Below are 9986 nucleotides of genomic sequence, written 5' to 3'. Positions count from 1 at the left end.
ATCAGTGTCTCAAGAATCCACATCTCCAAACTCCTTCAATGAGACAATATAGTGCATTAACCATAATAAGCACAACACTGAAATGACTGACTGCCCTGATATTGATTTTCTCATGTTAGTAACAGAGAGACTGCAACAAACACGTAAAAATGGATTACTTTCATTTCAAAGGAAAGGGCAACTTGATCTAATCTGAAAAGTGACTGAAAATAGCACTAGGGACTATCTCGCTTATTGTAATTCACTGAATTCATACCACTTCGGCTTAGCTGGAAGAGAAATAAAAATCCTCTGATAGTATTGGGGAATTTGAACTTTTGGGAAGAGAGGCAATCAGTCCTCCCCTGAGCTAATCTTAAAGGGCACAGTACCTATACACTCAGTAGAGAGTTATCTCATTAATTCCATGAAATGTTGACACATAAACTGAGAAAAGTGTAATTACTTGCCCTTGAAGGCCACTGCAAGTAAGGTCTTGGAGTTTCTCCTGCCAAGAGTTCACACTCCCTTCAAATATATCATGAATCTAATTGACCTGGTATCTCAGAGGTACGAAACCAACCAGTTTTTATAGAACCATGTCTCAGAGGAAGAGATGCTACCCTGACTGTGTCGGGGTGAGTGGGCTCCTAAACCTCCTTACTTCCACTTTGACTCCTCAGGCAAATTTCCAGCCCCTCTCACACTTCCAGATATAAACTCTCCAGTGTTTTAAAAACTTTTCCTATTACACGGACCCTTAGAAACCAATTCGTGGATGCCCCCCTTGTCCTACAACTATCTCCATACTGTGCTTTAGTCACTGGTCAAATCTCATTCAGCTGCCTCCGGCAAACTCATTTCTGCCACCGTTCCCGCACGCAGTGGCTGAGCGGTGGGCATTCACATCCCTTCCTTCATATCTGAACAGAGTTACCCTGTTGCTCACCTTGTTCTTCTTCTGTAAGCCTGCCTGGCCATGCAGCCGGGGGTTGCTTAGAGAGCATGGAAAAAGTTAATATCGCAGGGTCTGTTATTGCTCATTAGTACTGCAGAGGTGCCTGCATGCCCTGGCAAAGATGAGGACTTACCGGGCCAAGGACTGTACAAAGAGTAAGGGACAGCACCTGCCTGCGAAGCCTGAAATCTAAACACACAGCGCAAACGAAGGTCGAGCTCCCATTTCCATTTGAGAGGTGGGAGGAGGTGCCACCTCCCCTCAGACCACCACCTCCCCTTCCTGCCCACACTGACAGTGAGGTGGTGCTCTGTGGGGCTCTCCAGCAGGAACCCTCATCTCCTCTGGAAAGGAGAAATCCCGCTTTTCTCCAGGGACCTCCTGTGATGCACCCAGGAGTTTCTCACTGCACAGCTCCCACACCCACCAAGGGCTGACCCCTGCCCACATCGCACACATGCAGTGCCTGCCAAATCACTGCAGCCCATGTACACCTACAAACCCACGTACATACGCACAGACACGCAGGCACTGCGCTCTGCCTGGCCCCACACACCTAGGAAGACCCGGGACTGCCCACTTTGCCCTTGGGCAACCTAATTTCCTCGCACGCTGCACCCACACCCAGGACCCCTGGGAGCCGCTTCTCAAGGGCACCCACAGGGGCTTTTCCTCCCACTGCTACATGATCTGACTCACGCTCTGTGTTGTGTGACACGATGCACACCCTTGAATTCACCCATGTTATATTTAACGCTGGAAACAGTCCAGTTTCCCCAGGCCCACGTGTGTGATGAGGTGGTGAGCTTCCCTATGTTGTTGTTCATGGTGGCACCACACCACGTGAACTCACCACCCAAGCTTGGCCTCACACGTGACTCCCCTCCTGTCCTTCCCCACCCTTTCAGAGTAGGACCAAGTGTCCACTTCTAGCAGCATCCCACCTAACTCTGGCCACTGCTAGACTGGCAGCCAGCCTGTAAATGATGAGTCCAGTAAATTTAAGAAAAAAAGGAACTGTAGTGATAGATATGAAGTGAATGAGGAGCAGAACCAGACTGAAAGCATTTACCTCTGGGTGCTTGGTGGTACTCCTGAGTCCCAAGAGCAGGCTCGTTTCAGTTGCTCTGTAGACAGGTCACAAGAGGATGCAAACTTTAAATTGCCAAATAATTAAGGTTATTCAACCATAACTTCAGAATTTCTTTTCAGAGGATAAAACTGTGACTGCTGGCAAATTGAGATGCCCTTAAGGATAGAAAATTAAATTAATTTAACAGTCAGGCTGCCATAATGCTTCCTCTGGGATTTCCCAGATGGAAATATGTGAGAATTAGCTCTATCGACCGTGTGTTACAAACCCCACATTTCAGGAAGTGTCCAGACTGACTGCACATAATCTGCACAAAAGATCTGTGGATGTTCAGTAAATCTGAGAGCTCAAGAACATGTTTGACTTAGCATGCATGCTTGACCCAGTTGAATAACGTGAGTGAGCATGGCAAATCCACAATCCTGGACACTTCAGACTTACCATACTATCGATTCACACAAGCAGAACAACACTGTCTGAAATCCCCAGGACTTTCAGGCTGACTGTGCATATGCTGGGTAGCTAATCTGTGCATGCACTGTAGAAACATCGCAGATTTCTAGATTTATGGCGGCTCAGGCAAGGATCTATCATGTAGTCACTCAGCAGGACTGCCCACTGGCTAGAAACCCTGGGCCAGGGTAAAAACCCTGAGGCTCTGCCTATGCAGCATGCCTGCAAGGAAAACAGGGCATCCCCAAGAGTACTCAGATGTGTGGGGGGCTCTCTGTTAACCGCAATGGCGACAACAAGGGCTTGCTTCTGCCCCCTTCACCTCCAACAGACAAATGCTTTCTTTTTCAGACAGAGCCCGTGCCTGGTGCCATTATTTGGAAGGTTGTGCTTGTTTGTACTAGCCCAATCAACAAACAGATGAGGAGCCCATGCAATGCTAATTATATACTATAGGTACCTGTTAAGCCATTTTATAGACAGTTGTGTGCCTTTATAATTTAAAGAGACAAGTGCAGTGAGTTACATGCAAATGAGGTCTGGCTTGGTGTCGCAGCATCTATAAAGGACACAAGAGAGGCAAATAAACCAGGGAGCCCTTTTCTTCTCTACATTACTGCAAAGGAGGCAGGCAAAGCGCCGAGGCTGGTATTGCCTGCTGACGGGGAAGCGGTGGTTTGTTAGCACAGCCAGAGGCACTGCGCGCCCTAAGGGAGAGCGTACCCGCCAGGAACGGGGTGTAGCAGAGGCCTCTCCCCGCCAAACCCCAGCCGGCAGGTTGGGATCGGCACCGGAGGGAGCGTCCACAGCAGCCCTGGAGGGAGGGAAAGGTTGCACCCAAGCCGTCCCCTCCCAAATCCCCGGGGCCAGCTTCCTACCCAGCGCCAGTGCCTGTCGTTCAGACGTTAAACCCGAAAAGAAATGCGCATGAAGGGAAAACCAAGAAAAGGAGGGAAATAGCTAGGGAAGTTAAAGCTCACTGTACCCATGGCCAAGTCCCCAGAGCTATGCAATTTCCCAGGAGGTACCACACATGATACCACAGCATCAATCCATAAACAAATAAATAAACAGGCAGTGGTATTCATTTACCTACTGCAGTGCAACTTCAGTTATGAGGTTCAATGAAGGAAAAAGCCTGGCAGGATTTTAAAAGGACTCAAACCTGTCTTGAACAGTGAGGTATCCAGAATTGCATTAGATTAGAGCCTTCTTAAGAGACTGGAATGTTGTACACTCACCTCATGTCACAAGACAACCCATCGGTGATGGAGATGAGGAAGGACTTTTTCCGAGAGGCTGGTTTTCTCATGAAAAAGAGAAAACTTCGCTTCCAAATTCTCCCACCTTTCTACATCCATATTAGTCATATGTGAAAACAAGAAACTGAACCAGAAACTATGTTTCTTCTCTATTAGTTCAGATGCTGATCTGGGGGGGAGGGGGTGACACAACTCAACAGAGGCCTGAGATTTTTAACTTTGCTGACTTTCATGGAGGTATTCCTGATTTGCACATACAATGTGCTTGGTCACCTCTTGGCAAAGTTTTCCTTCCACAGACACCACCTTGCCACAGCTGCCAGTAACTGGTGATGCTGAGGACAATTCCTACAGTGGCGTAGGTGCCTGCTGGAGCAAATTACCAGTTCCCCCTTCAGGTGGTCATTCCTGATCAGCAGTGAACAAATTAGCAGGGCATCAGGAAAAAGCCATCTTTGGGAAAGATAAAATTTCAGCTTCTAAGCTGGCCCGTCCATAAACCTGATTGAATTTATGTAAAAGGAAGACATCTCTGGAAATCCAGAAAGATCAGTGTCAGATCGAGGAGTCATATTCACTGCGTGTTACCACTGAGGCAGGCATGGTACAAGAGGTGTTTCACAAACCAGACATGGCTATCGAAAGGCCCACTCTTCTCCCAGTGCTTTGCTGGATGAGCAAGTCCTAAGTTAAGGGCCACAGAGTGTGGCTCACCCACCGGAGAAGCCACCCTTCCCTCCCTGCTTTCCTTCAGGCCAGAGATACCTCCCGGGATTAGATCATCCCTTGGTGTCAGGCTGCGGAGCTGGCTTGCCAGCCATGGGTGGGTGTGTTATTAGTCAGATTTACATGTCTAAAACAACATTTGTGCAAACACCCCAGGGCATGGCTATGAATGGGCACAGAACACAAATCTGAAAAAGAAGTTCAGTAAGTAGAAAAAGCAGCATCCAAGTTGAAGCACCCCTACAAGTAGGTCAAATCTACTGGCAGCAAGTTGGCTAATATGATTTATCACCGGATTTACTGCAGAATGTGTTTTGTTATTGAATGCTTCTTTCAGCTGTATTCACGTTGCTCTGCTGGATGCAGTATGTGCTCAGTATTTGTCTCTAAAAAGTAAAAAATTAAGTTGAAGAGTCCCACACAAGGGGTACATCTCCAGAGGAGATACTCTAAGCACCTGCAACAGCCATTAAGTCAAAGGGACTTCACAGGCCATGACCATACAGAATAGTTATTCAGCTACCTAACTTGGGGCTCGCAGGCTGTCACTCTGACTCAAAGCACCTCTCTCTGCAGTGCTAGGATGCTGCTGTCCCCAGAGAGTAGTAAAAACCACAATGAACTCCAGACAGGGACGGTAAAATATGAAGCCAACCTCAGAGGAATGTAACAGATTACAAGCAGTTGACAAGGTATAAAAACATACTGTAAACCTGTTTTAAACATTTTCACAGCAAAAAAAGGAATCTATTTTAAAGGATCCTACTCACGCTTTTGATTACCAAGACAAAATTAATGGTCACAGTCAAGTGTTGTTGGGGAAACCATGCACGGGAGCACAGGGCTGGTGGAAAGCAATTTTGAGTCGTATCAATACCATGCCATCAGAAGTGCCCGAGTAAAACACCTGAACTGAAATGGTGCCCAAAATCTATCCTCCTGACCGGCTGGCTCCAGATCAGTTGTCAAGGGAGGAGCTGTGCTTTCCTCCTCTCGCAGCACTGGGAAGGAATAAAGCACCAGGGCTGCAGCTCTCAAGGGGAGGAGGGGAAATGTTGTGGAATCCAGAAAAAAGTCCAGAATAAAGAAACTTTCAGAAGGCTTTTGGGGCGCTGGGCTAGAAATGTCACTTCCGATCTCTGGCTGTTTTGCTGCACCCATTTGCACATATATGCTTCTCCTCAACCTCCGCATGCTCTGTGGCCCCAGTCCCCCCACGAAACAGGAGTAACCAAGCCGCTCACACGCTGCCCATGTAACCACGCCATCACGGTCTTGTAATCCTAGACCTGGTGCAGCCCAATTTACCTGATTACATCGCTTTTGTTCACATTAAGTGTTCATTGTGAAACTTTCTCAAGACAGGAAAAACTAGATAACAAGGGAAGAGCTCCTCTGTGGAGATTGCCACAGATGACACCTGTGAGGCATGTCCCTTCAGTGGTGTACCTTTCACCGTTCAAGAAATCAGCATGACATCCAAAATGACCAAAAATTTCCCTGAGATGTCCTAAGCATGCCATCATTTTTCACAGCTAAGCTGTGCAAGGAATAATAAAAACAAAATTTATTTCAGTTTGCATTCATAAAATGTACACAAAGAATCCAAAGCAGGATACACAACAACACACGCCCCACCACCCCTGGGGAAATCACAAGTAACAAGAGCCAAATTTTTTAAAATTCTTTTGGAATAAATTGATTGTATAAGAAAAAAAGATTTAAAATGATTCACAGGAGTGGTGGGCACACCTGCTAAATTATTCAGATATAGTCAAAATCAGCAACCCCAAAGATAAATGAAGATCATGTTAAAACTCCTCCAGTTGCTGCCAGGAAAAAAAACCAGACTCAGCCCACTCTTCATGTTTCTTTTTAACAACTCCGATTGTAACCTGGGGCCATCCCCTTAGGTGATTTCTGTCCTAGACATCATCCATTACTCCTCCACACAACAGTGCAGTTCCGGCCCTGACTTCTCTCTTCTTTACTTCATCCATCCAAACATCCTCCCCTCCTTCCTCCCTGCGTTGCATTGGCAGGTATAGAGGGAAGGGTGGCAACTTGCCTTTGGAAATGTGGGAGCTGCCTACCACGCTGCAAGCCAAATCTAAGTTTATTTTTAAATAGTATTGTCTTGATTTTTGGTATTCTGGGTTTAGGAATTGAGGTTTAGGCCTCAATCTGATCTTATCTTGCACTGTTTTCCTTAACGACCTCAAATTATGAAGCTGCGATCCAGAAAGAGCATAGTGGTTGGTTTCACCGTATAGAATAATATGCGCCAAAATGCTTTCAGACCTACATCCACGCACATCCCTAAGATTAATTAATGAATTAGATAATTAGACCAAATTGAAACTTTCTGGTAGCAAATATTTGTTGTTAATTGAATAAAAATAAACTACTGAAAATATAGTTATAACCTTTGCATTTTGCTAATGTTTTAAAAGCCTACATGTAGTACTTAACACAGAATTATTTGCCTAACAATTTTTCTATAAAGTATGCTAAGCTATTTTATTCACCTCTTTCTGTTGGTTTAAAAAAAGCAAACTCTTAATTTCTAAAAGTCCCTTTATGGACTCACTATATGGGCCATATATTACAGTTTTTTCTCTGTTTTAGTAGTGTAAAATTTCTAGATTTACACAGCTAAATTAATGAGAATGTATAATTTAGGACTCTGATGGTCCACAGATGATTTGCAATTCTAAGCTGTAATTAGCCTGACCAATTCAGTGCAATAACTTATTGTTAAGCACATGCATACAGGCTGTGACTTGTAAACTTGCACACTGTAGATGACATTTATTAAATCACTAAGGATTGACAGTATGTGATGGAGAGTTTTGATATGATTTGTATTAAATGGCTTTTCTGATAGGAGACAGTATTTTTATATAAGTAGAATATTTGCCTGGTATCTATGTACAGTACTAACACAAAACATAACAAACCAACAAAGCTATGCCAGCAGAAGGGACATTGTTGAAACACATTTCTAATTCCTTGAAGGGTCATGTTTTATTGTTATTTAAGAGGATATATTGGTAGAATTAGAACTGTTTTGAAACCACACCTAGCAACAGTTCAAGGAATTAATTTGTTGAGCAAAAACTTCACTTACAGTAAGTGCACAATTTCTCTACATTTTCAAGATGAAAAAGTTTTGAAGTAAAATGTAGTTAAGTTTGCTGTTTAGGTAGTTGAAGTTTGCTGCTCTTTATCCTCAGTTACAGCACTGACCTCAGGCAGCCCCAGAAAACGTCAATGGAGAACTGCAGCCAACAAACCACTAAAGCTCCATCCTGTTCTATGAATGTCCCATTGATTTCAGTGGTGCAGGACCCATCTGAAAAGCTTTGCTGAAAATGGTCACGTGCAGTTCCACTCTAGGATCCCTCTTTTAAGAATGCCATCCTCAAAAATCATTAGTGCAAGCAGCAGTGTACACTGGCCTAGGGTTTTTGCCCCAAGTTTCTTTTTCTCCAGCAAGACTAAGGAAAGCCTTCTGTACTGCTTCATGTGCTTTCCATGCAGAAAGTTTAGCCTATAAAGAGCACCTTCCTCTGTGGGATCCTAATGCTTCAAAAATTATAAGCTGCCGCACGCCTCAACCTAACAGAAGAACTGCCATTGACTTTAATAGGAACCAGACTGGCACTTCATTAATGCAGTGCAGATGATTTTTAATACCTTTCCAGGAAAGGAGAGAGCTCTGTCAGCATATATGGGATGTTATTGTCATTTCTGTGTGTGAAGAAGCAAGACGGTCTGTTGCAGAGTCCTTTGATGATTTATGATCCAGATGGATTTCAGAAATATCACTTCCTTAACAAGGACTGAGCCACTTCTTCGATTTGTTTTCTCCTGCTAATGACAAGTGTCCATTCTCCAGTAATGTTTCTCAAAGTGTGGATTGTGACTCCTTTGAAGACCTGAAAGCGTTCAAAAGAGGTCATGTAACATTAGCAAAAGCAGAGTTAGTCAGCTCAGTTCTTCCAGGCAGAGTTGTGTTTACTGGCTACTAGCGTTTGCACCAGCCCAGGAACTATGATCATCTTCTCATTGTTTTTAATTGGCTGGCATTAGTTAGGTCCCTTCAGCACCTGGGCATGATTGTTTACACTTGCAAGCAGTAATTACCAGCAATTCTCGTTATCCCATCCTAAAGGGACTGACCTGCTGTCAATTCAGGAGGTTATACAAAAGATGGATAAAACCAGAGGAGGCTGCATTTTCAGAAATCCTTGATGTCTCATGCCCAAAGGAGAATAGATGGCAAACAGTTCCCTGATTTTTGAAGAGGTAAATAATACGTGGGTTTGAAACTGTGGAACAGAGGGAGAAGGGGCTGGGCATTCAACTGGCCTCCGTACCCACAGAAAAACTTACTTTTTAGGAGACAAATTCACTGTATGAGTTAGGAAGGTGCCAAACTAATAAAAAAGGAGCGAGTGAAAAGGGAGATTCAAAGAACCCTCATCAAAATCAAGATGCTGAGAACAAAATTAGTCATGAAGCCAAAGGACACAAAAAGAAGAAAAACATAATTGCCTAATCATCATCAGCACCAAGTTCTGGATAATGGATGAGAGGGACTGGAGTTACACAACTACGAGCAACGTGACAGTGTTACAGAGCCCGGCATGATGAGTATGTTAAAGCGAATTGCTAGGATCTGCGTAGGCATGGGGAACAGGGGAGATGGCCTTGCATGTCATGTAACATACATCATTACACGTGTGCAGCTCAGAAATCACTCACCACTAAAAAGCTTGGCAAAGATCTGCCCATTTGGTTTGTGTGTTCAGCCCAGCCACTGCAGGCTCTTTGCAACCAAGCTGCTCTCTTTGGAGACCTATTAAAGGTGTACCCCCTACAACTAATCTCCGAGTTGCTGGCACTAAGGAAGAAAATTATCTTGAAAGCTTATGAATTAATATTGTCACTTATGAAGTTCAAGGTGAGTGAGCGGGTGGTCTATTTTGCAGACTATCAAATCAAATAAATTAGCTAGATGACTGGATCCATAATCAGCTACCTGTGGTGCCAGAGTAGAAAACTGCATTATCACCCAGATCTTCAATCTGAATGAAACATGCTGGATGTCTTCTGTTGCCACTAAACAAATGCAAAAGTACAGGTAATCGTTTCCCAGTTTGAAAATTAATTGCATCTGATATAAGGTAAATCTATACGAGAACTTGATTGAAGATAGTTTGGTCACAGAACTGTATTTTTGGCACAAGCGATTATATGCCGTCAGTTACGTGTCAAGACAGTGAAGTCCAAACCAGTAATATATTCAGCTTGTGATTTAAAAGGACAAATGTCACTAAGTAGAAAATAGTTATGAGCTGAATCAAATGAGATAAAGAATTTAAACAAAAATGTGTGAATGATAACTGGAAAATCTTGAGAAACTGTAGTAGATGTTCAATAAGCCACAGTTCCAAAATGCCAGGGGCAACCATTCCTTCCCTAAGGAAGGGAATGTGAGGGCAGATAA

The sequence above is a fragment of the Pygoscelis adeliae genome, unplaced genomic scaffold, assembly GCF_000699105.1.
Source record: "Pygoscelis adeliae isolate BGI_AS28 unplaced genomic scaffold, ASM69910v1 Scaffold133, whole genome shotgun sequence".
NCBI lineage: Eukaryota > Metazoa > Chordata > Aves > Sphenisciformes > Spheniscidae > Pygoscelis > Pygoscelis adeliae.
The sequence above is the reverse complement of the archived record's forward strand: the minus strand, read 5'-3'. Positions refer to the sequence as shown.